This window comes from Dendronephthya gigantea, unplaced genomic scaffold, assembly GCF_004324835.1.
Source record: "Dendronephthya gigantea isolate DGI-Jeju-01 unplaced genomic scaffold, DenGig_1.0 000404F, whole genome shotgun sequence".
NCBI lineage: Eukaryota > Metazoa > Cnidaria > Anthozoa > Malacalcyonacea > Nephtheidae > Dendronephthya > Dendronephthya gigantea.
Window position 1 is genome coordinate 44,726 of NW_021163414.1, and position 21,857 is coordinate 66,582.

At 37.5% G+C, this 21,857-nt stretch overlaps 2 long non-coding RNA genes across 2 annotated transcripts; both read left to right on the forward strand.

Moving 5' to 3' along the window:
• Nucleotides 1-18,887: 18,887 nt before the first annotated feature.
• On the forward strand, nucleotides 18,888-20,199 carry LOC114542833. Its single transcript, XR_003689789.1, has 3 exons — nucleotides 18,888-19,158; nucleotides 19,412-19,474; nucleotides 20,160-20,199. It is a non-coding gene; the product is annotated as an uncharacterized LOC114542833 (long non-coding RNA).
• A 10-nt stretch (nucleotides 20,200-20,209) lies between these two features.
• On the forward strand, nucleotides 20,210-20,693 carry LOC114542835. Its single transcript, XR_003689790.1, has 3 exons — nucleotides 20,210-20,251; nucleotides 20,331-20,576; nucleotides 20,654-20,693. It is a non-coding gene; the product is annotated as an uncharacterized LOC114542835 (long non-coding RNA).
• Nucleotides 20,694-21,857: the final 1,164 nt, after the last annotated feature.

Consider the following 21,857-nt stretch of genomic DNA (forward strand, 5'->3'; position numbering starts at 1 on the left):
GGGCGGCACCAACAGATACAGCATTGGACGAACTTAAAGTTCGACGAGATGTTGTTTGTTGGTTCTGAACAGACTCTCGCAAAAACGGCTGATGGAGCGGCGACACGCTTAGAACGACGTACGGGTGGCATTCTAAGAAATAAAACTTTAAAAGCAGAAATAGATACTTATGGCGTAATGAGTTTTTAGATAGTAAAGCAACCGACCCAAATTTTGTCGTGTGCGAGAAATAAAACTATCCCCGTAATGGCGAACATTCAATAGTGAGGATTCGTCCGTTATTTGTCGTAATTGAAAATTGGAACTTGTGAAAGAATGATTAGAAAATCAAACGTCAGCAGGATGAACATGGCAGATCCGAAGATCGCCGCACCGTTCACCCTATGGCCAACAAAACTCACAAAAAGTGTGAGAACTCTCATACAGATGAGAGATAAAGACAAAATCAAACGTCAGCAGGATGAACATGGCAGATCCGAAGATCGCCGCACCATTCACCCTATGGCCAACAAAAAACTCACAAAAAGTGTGAGACCTCTCATATAGATGAGAGATAAAGACAAAATCAAACGTCAGCAGGATGAACATGGCAGATCAGAAGATCGCCGCACCTTTCATCATATGGCCAACAAAACTCACAAACAGTGTGAGAACTCTCATATAGATAAAAGATAAAGATATAATAGATAAAGGCGCTAAAGCGGTATTTAAGAAGTAATCACGAGTGAAGTTTGTCAAATGTCAAAGTTATATTATAAAAGTAAATGAATGTAATGTACGACAGCTTGTTATATATATATATATATATATATATATATATATATAATATATATTATAATATATATATATATATATATATATATATAGATAGAGAATTTTATAACATTTTAGTTGCTTGAAGAATGGCCCCCGATAACTTCGGTATAATTTATATTGCCCGATTCGATTAAAATGGACCCCGTCAGGTAGAAATGGCGTCACGGAAGGTCGTATAAAGCCATGGTGTGTCCATAAAAACACTCTCGGGACCTTCTCTAAAACTACCTGTAGATAATTGTTCAGCATTAAACGCTGCTTTTCAAAAAGAGGGTTGTTCTTTCGCGGGGAAATCATGCATGCGCATACCAATTTTACGTGATATTGATCCAGCAATAAAGCAACCAAGTCGTCAATGCGTGACCCGACTGTTTCGGGCCTTAAGGAGGACAAATCGTTCGTGCCTATCTCCAGAATAACAATATCTGGGGCACACCGAGAAACTACGCCTAAATCAAATTTGCGAATCTTCTTCACTGTTCTACCTCCTATACCGTGTAGAGAAACTCTCGCTGTGCCCTTGAGTTTAAAGGTTGGGCACATGCGAATATCCCGTTTATGTTTCAGGTCGCACTGTAGGCGACGAACAAATGAGTGTCCCAGGACTAAAACTTTTGGGGGTACCATTGTGTATTCGTAGCTACTATCTATAAAAACCCTTCTGGGAGAAACTATTAAAATTATCTATCTATCTATCTATCTATATGTATATCAACATATAAATATAGAAAAACAAGTAGAACACTTCTGTAAATACCTTTCAACTTTAAAGGAGATCTGTCTTTCGCGATGTCACGCTTAAACTGACCGTTTATGGTTTGGGTATTCGGTCTTTGTTAGTTTTCGATTTGCTGCTGGTTATTGACCACCTTTCCCATATTGCGTGCCATCCATTACCTGTCGGTCTTTTAGATAGGACGCAAAGCCCATAATATAAGATTTTTAATTATCGTCGGCAAGGCGTATCCCCTTGGGGGAACACCTTGCCTTAATAGTCTATTTATAAAATCACATTACATAAATTTCTTATTTCCTTCGTAAATATTTTGTTTTATATTATACTGTACAATCATTCACATGATGGTTATAGTCGGTGCAAACACGCAGTTTGCTTGCAACTGCACATACCATTGTTTAGGCGATAGCTATCCGTTTTGACGCGAAACTTCACAGTCACGACCGCTGGATTCGATCGATTTCTTCAACAACTGTTTCCGAGACAACGTGTCCGCGATGTTTTCTGGACCCGGAAGATACTTAACAGTAAAATCATAATTCTGCAATCTCAGAACCCACCTTTCGACTCGTGCAGAGGGCCTATGGGTTTTGGAATAAATCACTTCTAATGGTTTATGGTCTGTCAAAACCTCAAAGTGAATCCCGAACAAATACACATGAAAACGCTCACAAGCCCATACTATACTTAATGCTTCTTTCTGCGTCTGAGAATACCGCCTTTCCATGTCAGAAAGACATCTACTAGCATATGCCACAACCTTCATTACATTTTGTTGCTTTTGCACAAGCACTGCACCAAGACCAACAGGACTAGCATCTGAGATTATCGACGTTTCTGCATCCTTATCAAAAAAAGCCAATGAATCAGCGGTAGACATCGTATTCTTAAGCTCTTGAAACACCTTATTCTGTTCATTTCCACAAACAAAAGGTGTAGTTGTCCTGGTTAACTTCCGCAGGGGTTCAGCCGTTATAGCTAAATCTGGAATGAACAGACTACAGAAATTTACCAGACCAAGAAAACTCCGAACTTCAGAGGCTGTTTTCGGCTCCGTAGCATTCACCACAGCCCTGATTTACTCCTCAGTGAGCCCAATTGTAGTGTATATGCCTTGTCTCTGATACGGATTGATACAGATTGATCTAGTCTTCATAAAATGTTTTATTCTCTGTTTTATTCTATGTTACAGCATCATCCAGCAAGCCAACAACGGTGCTAATTACGCATGCATATTTATACCTTACAGCCTAATTAAATATTCAATATATATATCACATAGACTACAAGATCTGGAGCTGAACGCCCATGGTCATTTAATTTACTTTATCCTTTTCACAAAGTTCATAATGAAAAACGGTTATGGTAGGATTCGAACCATCGATTTAACACTTCGGAGACCATTGTTTTCGCCACTAGACCACAAGGTCTTGTGCTGAACGGTTATGGTTATTTAATTTACTTTATCCTTTTCACGAAGTTCATAATGAAAAACGGTTATGGTAGGATTCGCACCATCGATTTACCACTTGGGAGACCATCCTCCTCGCCACTCGACTACAAGGTCTTGTGCTGGATGGCCATGGTTATTTAGTTTACATTATCCTTTTACGAAGTTCATAATAAAAAAAATTTTTGGCAGGATTCGACCCATCGATTTAACACTTGGGAGACCATCGTCTTCGCCACTAGACCGCAAGGTCTTGTGCTGAATGACCCTGGTTATTTAGTCTACGTTATCCTTTCATGAAGTTCATAATAAAAAATAGTTTTGGCAGGATTCGAAACATCGATTTAACACTTGGGAGAAAATTGTCTTAGCCACTTGACCACAAGTTCTTTGGGTGAACGGCTATGTTTATTTGATCTACTTTACTGTTTTAACGAAGTTCATAATGAAAAAGGGTTATGGTAGGATTCGAACCATCGATTTACCACTTAGGAGACCATCTCCCTCGCCACTAGACAGCAAGATCTTGTGCTGAACGGTAATGGTCATTTAATTTATTTTATCCTTTTAACGAAGTTCATAATGAAAACGGTTAAGGTAGGATTCGAACCATCGATTTAACACTTGGGAGACCATCGTCTTCGCCTCTAGACTGCAAGGTCTTGTGCTGGATGACCATGGTTATTTAGTTTACTTTATCCTTTCACGAAGCTCATAATGAAAAATGGTTATGGTAGGATTCGAACCATCGATTTACCACTTCTGAGACCATTGTCCTCGCCACTAGACTGCAAGATCTTGCGCTGGATGGCCATGGTTATTTAGTTTACTTTATCCTTTTACGAAGTTCATAATGAAAACGGTTATGGTACGATTCGAACCATCGATTTAACACTTGGGAGACCATCGTCTTCGCCTCTAGACCGCAAGGTCTTGTGCTGGATGACCATTGTTATTTAGTTTACTTTACCCTTTCCACGAAGTTCATAATGAAAAACGGTTACGGTAGGATTCGAACCATCGATTTACCACTTGGGAGACCATCGCCCTCGCCACTAGACAGCAAGATCTTGTGCTGAACGGTTATGGTTATTTAATTTACTTTATCCTTTTAACGAAGTTCATAATGAAAACGGTTATGGTAGGATTCGAACCATCGATTTAAGACTTGGGAGACCATCATCTTCGCCTCTAGACCGCAAGGTCTTGTGCTGGATGACCATGGTTATTTAGTTTACTTTATCCTTTCACGAAGTTCATAATAAAAAATGGTTTTGGCAGGATCCGAAACATCGATTTAACACTTGGGGGAAATTTTTCTTAGCCACTAGACCACAAGTTCTTCGGGGGAACGGCTATGTTTATTTGATCTACTTTATCGTTTTCACGAAGTTCATAATGAGAAAAGGTTAAGGTAGGGTTCGAACCATCGATTTAACACTTGGGAGACCATTGTTTTCGCCACTAGACCACCAGATCTTGTGCTGAACGGTTATGGTTATTTAATTTACTTTATCGTTTTCACGAAGTTCATAATCAAAAACGGTTATGGTAGGATTCGAACCATCGATTTAACACTTGGGAGACCATCGTCTTCGCCACTAGACTGCAAGGTCTTGTGCTGGATGACCCTGGTTATTTAGTCTACTTTCTCCTTTTACGAAGTTCATAATAAAAAATAGTTTTGGCGGGATTCGAAACATCGATTTAACACTTGGGAGAAAATTGTCTTTGCCACAAGACCACAAGTTCTTCGGGTGAACGGCTATGTTTATTTGATCTATTATACCGTTCTCACGAAGTTCATAATGAAAAACGGTTATGGTAGGATTCGAACCATCGATTTACCACTTATGACACCATTGTCCTTGCCACTAGACGCAAGATCTTGTGCTGGATGGCCATGGTTATTTAGTTTACTTTATCCTTTTACGAAGTTCATAATGAAAACGGTTATGGTACGATTCGAACCATCGATTTAACACTTGGGAGACCATCGTCTTCGCCACTAGACAGCAAGGTCTTGTGCTGGATGACCCTGGTTATTTAGTCTACTTTATCCTTTCACGAAGTTCATAATAAAAATAGTTTTAGCAGGATTCGAAACATCGATTTACCACTTAAGAGACAGTTGTCTTAACCATTAGACTGCAAGGTCTTGTGCTGAACGGTTATGGTTATTTAATTTATTTATCCTTTTCACGAAGTTCATAATGAAAACGGTTATGGTAGGATTCGAGCCATTTATTTAACACTTGGGAGACCATCGTCTTCGCCACTAGACCACAAGGTCTTGTACTTGACGGCCATGGTAATTTAGTTTACTTTACCCTTTTACGAAGTTCATAATAAAATGGTTTTGGCAGGATTCGAAACATCGATTTACCACTTAAAAGACAGTTGTATTAGCCATTAGACTGCAAGGTCTTGTGCTGAACGGCGATGGTTATTTAATTTACTTTATTCTTTTCACGAAGTTCATAATGAAAAAGTCATGGCAGGATTCTAACAATCGATTTACTACTTGGGAGACGATTGTCTTCGCCAGTAGGCTGCAAGATCTTTTGCTGAGCGGTTATGGTTATTTAATTTGCTTTATCCTTTTCACGAAGTTCATAATGAAAAAAGGTTATGGTAGGATTCGAATCATCGATTTAACACTTGGGAGACAATTGACTTAGCCACTAGAATGCAAGATCTTGTGCTGAACAGCCATGGTTATTTAATTTACTTTATTCCTTTCACGATGTTCATAATGAAAAACAGTTATGGTAGGATTCGAACCATCGATTTACCACTTGGGAGACCATCCTCCTCGCCACTCGACTACAAGGTCTTGTGCTGGATGGCCATAGTTATTTAGTTTACTTTCTCCTTTTACGAAGTTCATAATAAAAAAAGAAAGCTTTTGGCAGGATTCGAAACATCGATTTAACACTTGGGAGACCATTGTCTTCGCCACTAGGCCACAAGGTCTTGTGCTGCACGGTTATGGTTATTTAATTTACTTTATCCTTTTCACGAAGTTCATAATGAAAAACGGTTATGGTAGGATTCGTCCCATCGATTTAACACTTGGGAGACCATCGTCTTCACCACTAGACCGCAAGGTCTTGTGCTGGATGACCATGGTTATTTAGTTTACTTTATCCTTTTACGAAGTTCATAATAAAAAAAAGTTTTGGCAGGATCCGAAACATCGATTTAACACTTGGGAGAAAATTTTCTTAGTCACTAGACCACAAGTTCTTCGGGGGAACGGCTTTGTTTATTTTATCTACTTTATCGTTTTCAAGAAGTTCATAATGAAAAACTGTTATCGTAGGATTCGAACCATCGATTTAACACTTGGGAGACCATCCTCCTCGCCACTCGACTACAAGGTCTTGTGCTGGATGGCTATGGTTATTTAGTTTACTTTCCCTTTTACGAAGTTTATAATAAAAAAAGAAAGCTTTTGGCAGGATTCGAAACATCGATTTAACACTTGGGAGACCATTGTCTTCGCCACTAGGCCACAAGGTCTTGTGCTGCACGGTTATGGTTATTTAATTTACTTTATCCTTTTCACGAAGTTCATAATGAAAACGGTTATGGTAGGATTCGTCCCATCGATTTAACACTTGGGAGATTATCGTCTTCACCACTAGACCGCAAGGTCTTGTGCTGGATGACCATGGTTATTTAGTTTTCTTTATCCTTTCACGAAGTTCATAATGAAAAAAGGTTATGGTAGGATTCGAATCATCGATTTAACACTTGGGAGACAATTGACTTAGCCACTAGAAAAGATCTTGTACTGAACAGCCATGGTTATTTAATTTACTTTATTCCTTTCAAGAAGTTCATAATGAAAAACAGTTATGGTAGGATTCGAACCATCGATTTAACACTTGGGAGACCATCCTCCTCGCCACTCGACTACAAGGTCTTGTGCTGGATGGCCATGGTTATTTAGTTTACTTTCTCCTTTTACGAAGTTCATAATAAAAAAGAAAGCTTTTGGCAGGATTCGAAACATCGATTTAACACTTGGGAGACCATTGTCTTTGCCACTAGGCTACAAGGTCTTGTGCTGCACGGTTATGGTTATTTAATTTACTTTATCCTTTTTACGAAGTTCATAATGAAAAACGGTTATGGTAGGATTCGTCCCATCGATTTAACACTTGGGAGACCATCGTCTTCACCACTAGACCGCAAGGTCTTGTGCTGGATGACCATGGTTATTTAGTTTTCTTTATCATTTCACGAAGTTCATAATAAAAAATGGTTTTGGCAGGATCCGAAACATCGATTTAACACTTGGGAGAAAATTTTCTTAGTCACTAGACCACAAGTTTTTCGGGGGAACGGCTATGTTTATTTTATCTACTTTATCGTTTTCAAGAAGTTCATAATGAAAAACTGTTATCGTAGGATTCGAACCATCGATTTAACACTTTGGAGACCATTGTTTTCGCCACGAGACCACAAGGTCTTCTGCTGAACAGTTATGGTTATTTAATTTACTTTATCCTTTTCACGAAGTTCATAATGAAAACGGTTATGGTAGTATTTGAACCATCGATTTAACACTTGGGAGAAAATTGTCTTTGCCACAAGACCACAAGTTCTTCGGGTGAACGGCTATGTTTATTTGATCTATTTTACCGTTCTTACGAAGTTCATAATGAAAAACGGTTATGGTAGGATTCGAACCATCGATTTACCACTTATGAGACCATTGTCCTCGCCACTAGACGCAAGATCTTGTGCTGGATGGCCATGGTTATTTAGTTTACTTTATCCTTTTACGAAGTTCATAATGAAAACGGTTATGGTACGATTCGAACCATCGATTTAACACTTGGGAGACCATCGTCTTCGCCACAAGACCGCAAGGTCTTGTGCTGGATGACCCTGGTTATTTAGTCTACTTTATCCTTTCACGAAGTTCATAATAAAAAATGGTTATGGTAGGATTCGAACTATCGATTTACCACTTCTGAGACCATTGTCCTCGCCACTAGACTGCAAGATCTTGTGCTGGATGGCCATGGTTATTTAGTTTACTTTATCCTTTACGAAGTTCATAATGAAAACGGTTATGGTACGATTCGAACCATCGATTTAACACTTGGGAGACCATCGTCTTCGCCTCTAGACCGCAAGGTCTTGTGCTGGATGACCATGGTTATTTAGTTTACTTTACCCTTTCCACGAAGTTCATAATGAAAAACGGTTATGGTAGGATTCGAACCTACGATTTACCACTTGGGAGACCATCGCCCTCGCCACTAGACAGCAAGATCTTGTGCTGAACGGTTATGGTTATTTAATTTACTTTATCCTTTTAACGAAGTTCATAATGAAAACGGTTATGGTAGGATTCGAACCATCGATTTAAGACTTGGGAGACCATCATCTTCGCCTCTAGACCGCAAGGTCTTGTGCTGGATGACCATGGTTATTTAGTTTACTTTATCCCTTCACGAAGTTCATAATAAAAAATGGTTTTGGCAGGATCCGAAACATCGATTTAACACTTAGGGGAAAATTCTTAGCCACTAGACCACAAGTTCTTCGGGGAACGGCTATGTTTATTTGATCTACTTTATCGTTTTCACGAAGTTCATAATGAGAAAAGGTTAAGGTAGGGTTCGAACCATCGATTTAACACTTGGGAGACCATTGTTTTCGCCACTAGACCACAAGGTCTTGTGCTGCACGGTTATGGTTATTTAATTTACTTTATCCTTTTCACGAAGTTCATAATGAAAAACGGTTATGGTAGGATTCGTCGCATCGATTTAACACTTGGGAGACCATCGTCTTCGCCACTAGACCGTAAGGTCTTGTGCTGGATGACCCTGGTTATTTAGTCTGCTTTATCCTTTCACGAAGTTCATTATAAAAATAGTTTTGGCAGGATTCGAAACATTGATTTAACATGCACTTGGGAGAAAATTGTCTTAGCCACCAGACCACAAGTTCTTTGCGTGAACGGCTATGTTTATTTGATCTACTTTATCGCTTTCACGAAATTCATAATGAAAAAAGGTTATGGTAGGATTCGAACCATCGATTTAACAGTTGGGAGACCATCGCTTTCGCCACTAGACCAAAAGGTCTTGTGCTGGATGGCTATGGTTATTTAGTTTACTTTACCCTTTACGAAGTTCATAATGAAAAACGGTTATGGTAAGATTCGAACCATCGATTTAACACTTCTGAGACCATTGTCCTCGCCACTAGACTGCAAGATCTTGTGCTGGATGGCCATGGTTATTTGGTTTACTTTATCCTTTTAGGAAGTTCACAATAAAAATAGTTTTGGCAGGATTCCAAACATCGATTTAAACTTGGAGAAAATTGTCTTGGCCACTAGACCACAAGTTCTTCGGGGAACGGCTATGTTTATTTGATCTACTTTATCGTTTTCACGAAGATCATAATGAAAAAACGGTTATGGTAGGATTTGAACCATCGATTTAACACTGGGAGACCATCGTCTTCGCTACTAGACCAAAAGGTCTTGTGCGGATGCCCATGGTTATTTAGTTTACTTCATTCTTTTCTTGAAGTTCATAATGAAAAATGGTTTTGGCAGGATTCGAAACATCGATTTACTACTTAGGAGACAGTTGTCTTAGCCACTAGTCTGCAAGGTCTTGTGCTGCACGGTTATGGTTATTTAATTTACTTTATCCTTTTCACGAAGTTCATAATGAAAAACGGTTATGGTAGGATTCGTCCCATCGATTTAACACTTGGGAGACCATCGTCTTCACCACTAGACCGCAAGGTCTTGTGCTGGATGACCATGGTTATTTAGTTTTCTTTATCCTTTCACGAAGTTCATAATAAAAAATGGTTTTGGCAGGATCGAAACATCGATTTAACACTTGGGAGAAAATTTTCTTAGTCACTAGACCACAAGTTCTTCGGGGAACGGCTATGTTTATTTATCTACTTTATCGTTTCAAGAAGTTCATAATGAAAAACTGTTATCGTAGGATTCGAACCATCGATTTAACACTTGGGAGACCATTGTTTCGCCACTAGACCACAAGGTCTTCTGCTGAGCAGTTATGGTTATTTAATTTACTTTATCCTTTCACGAAGTTCATAATGAAAAACGGTTATGGTAGGATTTGAACCATCGATTTAACACTTGAGAGAATATTGTCTTTGCCACAGACCACAAGTTCTTCGGGTGAACGGCTATGTTATTTGATCTATTTACCGTTCTCACGAAGTTCATAATGAAAAACGGTTATGGTAGGATTCGAACAATCGATTTAACACTTGGAGAAAATCGTCTTCGCCACTAGGCCACAAGGTCTTGTGCTGCACGGTTATGGTTATTTAATTTACTTTATCGTTTTCACGAAGATCATAATGAAAAAACGGTTATGGTAGGATTCGTCCATCGATTTAACACATGGGAGACCATCGTCTTCGCCACTAGACTAAAAGGTCTTGTGCTGGATTCCCATGGTTATTTAGTTTACTTCATTCTTTTCATGAAGTTCATAATGAAAAATGGTTTTGGTAGGATTCGAAACATCGATTTACTACTTAGGAGACAGTTGTCTTAGCCACTAGTCTGCAAGGTCTTGTGCTGAACGGCCATGGTTATTTAGTTTACTTTATTCTTTTCACGAAGTTCATAATGAGAAAAGGTCATGGCAGGATTCGAACCATCGATTTAACACTTGGGAGACATTGCATTAGCCACTAGACTACAAGATCTTATGGGAATGGCCATGGTTATTTAATTACTGTATTTCTTTTGACGAAGTTTATAATGAAAATCGGTTATGGTAGGATTCGAACCATCGATTTACCGCTTGGGAGACAATTGTCTTCTCCAATCGACTACAAGTACTTGTGCTGAACGGCCATGTTCATTTAATTTACTTTATCCTTTTCACAGATTTATAATGAAACACGGTTATGGTAGGATTCGAGCAATCGATTTGCCACTTGGGAGACCATTTCAGTTTGACAACCTTCAATCCAGCTGTTTTTGTAGCATTCTAGTAAAATTTTGTATGTTCCTTCACAGGCAGCTAGTGATCTAGAATAAAAATAACCAATGATTCAATATTTTGTCCACCACCACCCAAGGTGTGTGTACATAGCTTTTACTAGTAAACAACTCTAATATGTCTTTCCCTGAACAAGTAAAGTTGTCGGGTTTAAATAGAAATAAACACACTTACAATGATTTCACAACTTCTTCTTCTTCTCGTTCCCGTTTGCTTCTATCCGATTCGTTAAACAAGTTTTTAAAGAAATTCTCTAAAGCTGATAACGTGATGTTATCATTGAATCACCATCTTTTGGTGTATGGAAATGAATATTGTGTTTTCGTACTGCTTAATTCACGACCAATATGTCGGTTGGTCGGCAGCTCTATATATTTTTATGATATTTATTTCATCTAACGAGTTTCGTACATCTCGACCAATTAATATGGCATTTAAGAGTACTAATTGCACGGATTTGGATGGATTGGCTGCGGATGGCATAACCTTGAGTATTTGTGGAGATATTGCTTTTCGATGTCGGGTCAACATACAACGAGTTCGTTTTGAATCTAAATACAAAGTCTCATTTGCGATTGCTAAAGAAACGAAACATGGATTTGTTAGTCTAGTCCTGTGTACGAAGCCTTCAAGCAGGATCTAACAATGTGTGTGGATGTTTCGCCTAATCCTGGTCCTCAATCTTTTGATAATAATCAGTCGGATGAGATGTATCAACATCGAAAGCAGTTACGTTTGATGAACACGTTTCGACCCGCTAATAATCCTGAGGAGCTTAGTTCAATGCTTGGGCAGTTGAATCTACAGAAAGGTTGGTTGTTCCATATGACCTATAGGAATATTTGCTATAATACCTACTTCGCAAACACCACCGCCACACTATACAATCACTATCATCCTGCAAATCATCAGGAAGCTATCCCTGTTAGAATCACGGACCGTGTCCCAAAGCCTGTAAATATATATGGCAGAAATTATATTAAGAGAATCAATCTCATCAATATTCCTTTATCAGGCATTGCCAACACTCCTGATACAGCTGTTACTCAGCTTTGTTCTTTTGGTCTTCTCAACTGCCGGTCTATTCGGAACAAAGCGAATTTAGTCAAAGACTTGTGGTTGAGAATGAATTTGATATATTTGCGATTACAGAAACCTGGCTTCACCCTGACAAATTTGATCATATATCTTTTGGGAATTTCACCCCGAAGGGCTACTCCTTTAACAATATCTCGAGACAACAAGGTAGAGGGGGAGGCATTGGTATACTATACAACAACACTTTAAAAGTCAAGCTGGACTCGGCAAAATGTTCTCACACATTAAGTCTTTCGAAGTGATGGGTATGCAAATCAATGTGTCATCTCAAATTCTAAATATAATCGTATTATATCGACCTCCATGTAGACGATAAGTCGGAATTAACAACAAAAAAATTCTCAATCTTGTTGATTCTTTTAATCTGGAACAACGTGTACAAACAACCAACACACTTTGCTGGTCACACGTTAGACCTTATCTTGTCTCGCCATGAGGAAAATATTGTTCAATCTATTGACGTTCATGATCCATCTATATCTGACCATTACACGGTTACATATGAACTCAATTTTAAAAAACCATTGTTTCAGAGAAGGGTCGTGGAGTCACGTAAAATTAAAGCAATCAATATGGACTCGTTCCTTAATGAAATTAGGCTATCACCGATTAACACTGGGAACACGGCTGATATAAGTGCGAAAGTCAACCAATACAACTCGGAGCTGCCCAAAATTCTGGATCATCATGCACCACTTATTTCCAGAGAGATAATTATTCGTCCAGCTGCACCTTGGTACACTGAACAAATTAAAAACGAAAAACGTATCAGAAGGAAACTCGAGCGGGTATGGCGTAAGTCAAGACAATCCTGTGATCGTCTAAAATACAGTCAGCAATGTCGCCGTGTCAGTGAGCTATTATAGGAAAGTCGTACTCGTTATCATTCTGAAATTGTTAGAGATAATGGGAGTGACCAAAAGAAATTATTTAAAACCGTTGGAAAGTTACTACATTATACCCCTGATTCTCAATATCCTGTGTGCCAATCTGATGAGAATCTAGCTAACAATTTTATGACTTTCTTTGAGGACAAAATTAATAAAATATATGAAGATCTAACGGAATCCACTTAGCTAAATAAAATGTCGTTGTTTGCAGCTAAATAAATGTCGTTGTTTGCAGTAATCCTCAGTTATTCTCCTGGTTTCTCATCGTTCCCAGTCTCTTCATCCTTACTGCGAAAACTGGTTTGAAAATATTAAAGATTTGGTGGAGAAATACTTCAAGTGTGTGGTCTTCTTTTTTCTTTATATTTTGTTTGTAAAAATGTAATATTTTGGTATGTTGATTTTTGTTTAAGTTCGTGATGTATTTCTATGTAGCCTCAGTCTTATCCTAATGGGAATTTTTTTTTAGATGTGAAGAGAGGACGGCCAACCGAATTAAAGCTCTAAATGTGCTTTGTAACATATTAGGAACGTTATCTCCACTATATGAGGTATAAATTTTAGTACTTTGAATAAATTTTAGTCCATTTTTCTAGACATTAGCGATATTATGAATCTTTTTCTAGTTTTATAACTCCTTGTTTTTTACAGGAAGAAATACTTGAGAATTCAGTGTTGCCACATTTAGACCACATTGTCAAAGATCGGGATATTTCTGTGCGGATCCGAGCTGTCCAGCTTCTGGTCGATGTTATTGAATCCTCTGATTCACCGAAAGTTTGCGATGTTTTGCATATAATCGAGAAGGTACTCAATACAATCATTTTCAGACGGTTTCATTTCTCCACTCCAATTTCCCTCTTCATTCGTGATGAGCTGATACTGTACTTCAATAGAAAACTTTCTTATCAGTGAAAGCTTCCTGACCTGAACCTAACTATATATCCGCAAATTGGATCGTTTTACACGGGGGTCGTGAATGCAAACGCATCAGTGAAGTAAAAGGATATATATTTCATTTATCAATTCCAGATTGCCACTGTCCAGTTGATCCTCTCAAGCGATACGTTAAGCCGTCATGTAAAGAACATGTAAGGTAATTATAGAGACTGCAAGGTATATGTAGGAACATCTAGAGACATAAAATTACATCTAATCACTGTAATTTGTCTTTGTTGCTGCAGCCTCAGGATGAAACAGCATAGAAAGACATCAAGGAGGCTGTATTAGGATTAGTACGCTTGTTCAAGGTAATGAAGGACATGCAGAGATTGTCCACACATATTCGTTCATTGTGATGAAGTTATTTTCGTGAACAAAAATAAGTGTAATTTAATGCCACACTTGCTTCTCTTTCAGTAATTTCATTCTATTTTTGCAGATGAAATTGTTTCGTAAACCTCAAGAACGAGCCGAACGAATATTCAATATATTAGTGTACCACATAAAAACTCATTATGACAATGGCTATCGGACGTATAGTGCATCGGAAATACGGCTTTCGGTAAGGCAAATTCAATTTTATTTCTCGCGATTTTTCTATGATGTCTCACATTGTGTTTTTTAAAGATTCTTCAATGTTTCCTCAGTCTCCGAGCTGACAACGTCTAGGCCTTGTGCAAGACAAAAGTAGAAAAGTTTAATTCACTTCGTATTTTGTTTGTTCTGAAAGAAAATGTTGGTTAATGACGATAGTGCCACGTATGTCAGGTATTCTGCTTCCAAAATTCCTTTTCTTGTTTGCGTAATACATTCTCATTTTTGTTTTAGTTCTGCAGAAGATAAGACAAACGGGATTGTTTCACTGCCTTACAGCGAGGCGATGAATGTTATTCTTGTGTGCTTACAACAGGTAAACTTTTCTATCATAATATATCATCTGGCATTAAGTTTCGATTGAAGTTCAACTTTCTTCATTTTCTAGGAATTGGAATGGGAGGTGTTGGATGTTCTTCTGAGGAACTTTCCAGAGGCACTGCAAGATAAAAACTTGATACTTTCTGGAGAGCAATATTTACGTTCAATATCTACAGTCTTCTCTAAAATGGGAAGGGAAGTGAAGTTGTGTTCTTTTTACACCAAAATCATGAACTAAAAATTTTACTTTGCATTCAGGTTTCAAATTACGATTTTCTTCCTGGATTATTTCGTGTTCCTAACGATATGCGCCGACCTCATTTGTACGCTAGAATTTTTCCAGTACGGTTCTTATCAATCAGTTTTTGCATATATCATAATATCTTACCATAATATACCAAAACCATACCATACCATAACCATACCATATCATATAATCATATCATATAATCATATCATATCATATCATATAATCATATCATATAATCATATCATACCATAACTAACCATAACTAAATCATACCATACGATAACCATATCTTACCATAATAATATCACACCATACCATACCATAACGAAATCATACCATACCATAACCATGCATATCATACCATAATTATATCCCACCATACCATAACCAATTTATACCATAATTATATCATACCATACTAATGATTTAATTGGATATTTTATTGTAACACGTGCAGGTATTAACGGAGCTGTGTACGTACCACATTTTTATTGGTCAAGATGAACAGGTAAGAATCTGCGTGACTTTATTTTCAGCGGTTGTCTGTTCTTGCTTAAACGTTGTTGTATATTTCGTCTAGTGTTGTCTAATGCGTACTTGGTTGCTCATTTCGCGACGTTAAGCGTATCTTGTCTCACCATATGTATGTTAGAAATGCCTTCAGTTATGGCAAGGTATGGCTACTTAAAATAGTCTGGAATTTGAGACGTTTTTTATGTCCATTAGCACTTTGTAAGAATGAAGTTGATTTAAGTAGTTGCAGCGTTTTAGAAGTTTATTTCTTTGGAGATATTTGAAATCGTGCCTTGATAATGTGCTCAGTGAATTTACAGAAACGTTTTTCAATAAACTCAGCCTAAACGTAACGTCTCTTGTGATGCGAGATACTCCTTCACAAATATATGATTTTTTAAGTAATAATTACTAAATTTTCTGTCCTTAGACTGCTCCCACAATATCTGGAAAAGTTTACTAAACTTTCGCCAACGTCTCAAGTTGCCATACCACTGCTAGAATTTCCCTCTGGTATGTTTCTTGAAGTTACGTAAATTATGAAATCTGTTACAAAATATCAATGTACCCCCTAAAGAGAGCTAGGTTGTGTAAACACACAATCGTATTCGGCGAAAAGTTGGTAACATTCTTTTAAATCGTTTAAATCGCATTGTAACAGCTTTGTGCTTTGTACAAAAACTTCACAGCGATCCAGTTGAAACAAGTCTTTGGAATATGTTTGCCTTACACAGAATCATCGAAGTTGGCTCAACGCGATAACATCTGAAACTTTTTATTATTGGTTTTTGTCAAAATGATTAAAATATAAACGAACTGATATGTTTCACCTTAGATACTCTCAATACACTGTAGCTCTTGCTGATAATGTCATTTCATCCTGGTTTGTCAACTGTCCGCTATTGTTAAGAAAACAATTCGTGCCATTTATTACGAAAGTAAGTCCACATGTCATTCTATTGCCGGGGATTGCTTGCTGAATTTTCAATAATATATTTGCAAGAGCGACCAAGTTTTAATATTCTTCTAGTGAAAGCTCTTAGGAACGTATTTGTCATTTCCAGGCTTCTTCAACTGATAGAAAAACTCGTGCAGATGATTCTAGCCAGGTGCCAAAGACAAAATTCGATACCAAAGCATCTGACCTTCTTACCCGCGATTTAAAGCCCACTGGACGTAGGCTCAATACAGAAATCTTGTGACTCAAACATCTTGTGACGACCAGCGGTGGGAAAGACTGAGATTTATGAAAGTTTAATTCCAAAACAACTCTTTGGTAAGGTCAACGATGGGTCAAACCTGTTCAATGTTTTGGTTGGGCATTCCGTTGGCGGAATGTCAAATTGATATTGTTGTATTTCAGATGATTTATCGGCCGAACTCATTAAAGAAGGAGCCAGACAACGCCTTGAAACTACAACAGAACTTCTTAGCAAGAGCACAGACAGCGTACATTGATTGTAGATCTTGTCAAAGATCGCCTCGCATCGTGTAGAGAAGATGAGGAAACTAATATTGAAGATACCCGGGATGATGTTGAAATGAAGAAAACCGAACTCAAGGAGTCAGGTTTGTAATGTTAAAACAGATCGGCCATTGTTCGCGCATTTACGAAATGAACAAATTATCTGCCAACATTTTAGACAGCGCAGAACAAAAGATGCTGCTTACAGAACACGGCAGATCTTCACCCTCGTCGATTTTATTACAAGATTCCGGCAAAAGTTGAATCTTGGTTCGGCATTTCTTCAACGAACTCGATATTTGAGTCGTAGTCCGAGATATGGACCAAGCGCTTTTATGGTAAGAATTTCTCTTCAAACTCGCTTTGCATGAAATTTACTTCGTGCAAGAACATTCACTATCCATCCCTTATATTGCTACTAACATGACTGGCAGGGGAAGCAGAAAAGAAAGAGATCTTTGATTTAGACTAGCTTTTTCATTTTACAATCGTTTCAGATTGATGTCGTACCAGATTCCAAAGACACTGTTTTACACAAGGAAGAAACTGAAGGCAAGCGAAATTACCTTTGCAATATGGAGGAAATATATATTATAATATGACTATATTTACCTATTTTTCTTTCACAGGGAACAGTCAAGGCTTATTAACTCGTGAAGAGTTTCAAAAGGTAGCAATTTTAAGATCACGAATCATCATCGTGCATTAATCTCAACATCTGTTTAATTTTAGCCTGTTCCTGGTAAATCCCTTCTGGATGCAAGTCCTTTGAAAACTTTTTTGAGTTAAGACGAGGATAAACTTAATGAATCCGTAAGTCAAGTAATAATAATGATAAATTGGTCTTATACGGATTATTAAATACTGAGCATTATAAACCGGTAAACTCAGAAACCGGTAATCTCAATTTTGCACTTCGAATTACGTAATTTAATCCTTGTGGTTGAAGGTGAGGACTTGCAACGTTACTTATTTATTACAGGGTGACGATAGCGTGGGGAATTCAGGGGTCGGTAGACTTAGGGAAAGACACTCGTAATATAATAGATTTTACAAAATATATCCTTAGGTTTTCCTATGAGTTACAATAAAACCTTTACAATTGTTCATTGATGAGCTCAGAATGTTTCGTTATCACGTGGCCTATGCACGACTCTTAATGGTTACTGTTAATCTGTTGTAACCACCTGCTGTACTGGTACGATGATTATCACATTTTGTTTGAGCTTTACATACCCGGGGAAAACACTCAGCCACGTCGAGGTTATTAGCTAATTCCAACAGCTTGTCGTAGTATTCATTGTGGAATAAATCTACAGAGGCACGTAGTTTTGCCATTTCATCCTTTAAAAGATTAATCTGTTTTATTGATTCCGCAATATCGATTTTTTTTCTTCTTTAATTGGACCGTCAATGACAAAGTATGATCCAGAACATGTTGGGTGATAATGAGAGCAGCCATAAATTCAAATTTCTCCACGTTGCGAAAATGAGACTGTGCGTCACTAGCTAATCTAGGAAATGGCCCTTCCTGCGATCCTCCAAACTGCATAAAATTGAGTGTTTTGTAGATAACTTTGAATGCATCCAAACAACCATCGCGGGATCTTATTCGTTCTACCCATCGTGTCGTGGAAGGCTTTGCGAGCTTGTTACGGGTTAAACCAAACTCTTTCATCTTTTTTTACTAGATATGTGAGCGGATAGGGAAACTGATAAAAAAGCTGGCGATATTTTGTGCCTGACTCAACATATTTTTCACTGGAAGAATTGAACACGCTTTGGCAACAATAAGGTTTAAACGATGACTGGAGTAATGAACATGCAACGCCTTCGGGTTTTTCTCTAATATTCTCCCAGAAATACCTTTTACCTGGCTGGACACAGCACTAGCACCGTCATATCCCTGGCCTCGACAATTTTGAAGGGAAGCCCGACATCTTGAAGTGTACTTTGACTAATGAACGGAATCAAATCCAAAGGCGAAACAGTTCGGTATACAAATGAAAATGTTCTTGAATCATGTAAAACTTCAAATTTATTCAAGGTATGTTATATAATTAATAATGCATAATATATTTTCGAAATATTATAAATTTGAACTTAAAATCAGTGTCTACCGTCTACTTTTTTGCATATTATAAAAGTAGCAAGCAAATTCAAATGACCATAAACCCGGCATTATTTTAGAAATTCGAAATTTTGACAGGATATAATTTTGTAGTTTTGATAGTTTATACACCCCAACAGCCAAACAATTTTATGATACTTATCCCTATATTGATCATTAAACCCTATAGAATGTATTAAATTATCCAGAAAGTATAAGCTTGGAGTTATCATTAAAAAGTGCCTTGCACCAGGTGAACTATATTTATTCAAATCTATTTACTAATTATTGTATTTTACTAATTTTGTATTTACTAATTATTGTATTTACTAATTATTGTATTTTACTAATTTTGTATATACTCATGTGTTTTTTATAGTGATAATAATGTAACAATAGGGTTGATGTTCGCGGTCATAAATGTGTTTTTGGCCCGACTTCGAACTCATTTTAGCCCGAGCGTAGCGAGGGTTAAAATGTGTTCCGCGAGGAGGGCCAAAAACACATTTATGCCCGCGAACATCAACTCTATTACTATAATATATAATAAACTATAAACTATTATTGCTATAATATATGTTCAACATCGTCAGCCTTCATCCCCTTAGCTCAGTAAGTCATGCGACATTCCATGTCAGTTCCAGTAATTGTTCATCTCAGACCTTGAAAGAAAAAAAACAAACATTCCAAACACTCCAAACACTCCAAACACTCCAAACACTCCAAACACTCCATCCATGTCTTCTGACCTGGATTCAAGTTTACTGCTTTTATCATCTTTTTTATTTCACGTTCCATTTTGAACATGTCCAATTGCAAAAAAGTATCCAGCCGACTTAAAATAGTTTTATTTTTGCAGTTACTTTCCAGAATATACCGTTTGGTTAAGACTTGTGTATTATAGTATATCATAGTTTTAAAACTTCTTTTTCTGTCAGATATTTTCAATAATTAGCTATCGAGACCATCCTCAGTTGTTCGGGCTGGAATACACAAGCGGTCAGCTGAGAAATTACTCGTCTTCCGACAGGTAGTTTAAAAAAGCAGATTTTGTATGAAGCTATATAAAATATTTCTTGTTCTGAATGTTTGTATTTCACCCAATCTAGGGATATATCATTGGCTGGTTAGCTACACGGGGTTAGAGGCAGTGGAAATGGAGATGTTTGTGTAAAAACGACCCCAACGAAGAGACTGTACGCTTTTTCATAGATGATTGAGCGAAAATTATGGTCAAAATTTTCCTGATGAAAATCTCGCACTGCTATGATTGCCGTAAATACGAACCCTCATTTCATTCTCCTCCTGACGTATGGGATCACATATAACACACAAACAATTACACTTCTCGTCAGGTATTCCTATTAGTCAGTCCAATACATCACATACAGCAAAAGAAGAATTGTTTTTTTAAGATGATATATTTTTCAAGGTTATCGTTGGGGTCCATTGTATAACGTTGTTGACGAAGAAGTAGAAAGCAGTCATTTAAAATTCCTCGCTGCGTCTCCAGGTGAAATATTTCTCTTTTTATTTCACTTTAAATTTTTGAAATATCTCTAAAAGCTTATATTGTCTTATTACTGGTTCCTTGCAGGAAATTTAACCGAAGATGTGTAGAGATTTAACTGCAATATTTCCTACAGCGGTCTACTTCATGCAGTCACCCAAGACGTAAGTTGACAATTTCTTATTTTGTACTTTTCTGCAGACAAAATCCTGTGTAGAGAATATTGCATTTTTACTGAGTTTTAATGTTCTGTCAAAATCTGGATTAAGGCTGTTTTCCACTCACGTGTTTTTCATACGCACGTTAGTTTTCTGCATATTTTAGTATGCATTAGTTGACCTAGATTTACAACAATAATCGTTATAAAGGAAGCGAGAATAATTTAAATTGGCAGATTGAAGCTTATTATAATCATAACCATGTACGTACGGACTCGAGTTTACTTGATAGTCGATAGCGTCGACAGCAAATGACATTGAAACGTTTGTATGGATATTTCGAAGTCCTGACAGTATAATTAATATCCCGCAGGTTATTTCAAGCAAATATTTGACTAGCGACGTCGAACAAGGCCAGTTAACCGCGTCGTGGATCGTAAACTGACCTCAATACAGAAAGTGGGGACAAAATAGCCAAAATACAAAACATTTTGTTCTAGGCCTCTCAGTTCCCGCCTCGCCGCGTATAAGGAACGTTAAGAGGCTTAGGGACTACAATGCGGTAACTCTGGTTGCTGAGTTGACTGGGTCCGAATCCATGAAATGGTAGATTTGAAATTTTCTCGCCAGAAGTACGGCTGGAATATTAAGTCTTTTAAACTCCAATATATATTTCAAACGATTTTAAATATTTTGTAAGGACTTTTCCCGGAGAATAAAGAAAGATTATCATTAATGCCATCACAATGCTCATTGCTCACGAAGGTATTGTATATCTTTGCCAATAAATATATTTAGTGTTCACCCCTAAAATATACATATTCTGACTGCTATTACCTTCACAGGTGTTCAATATATACAAAAAATAGTTAAAATGTTTCGTCTATTTGCAGGAGACCAAAACAAAATATCAGATAAAGATCTCGAAGCACTGTTTCACGCTTTGAGACATTAGGTTGGATCCAAAG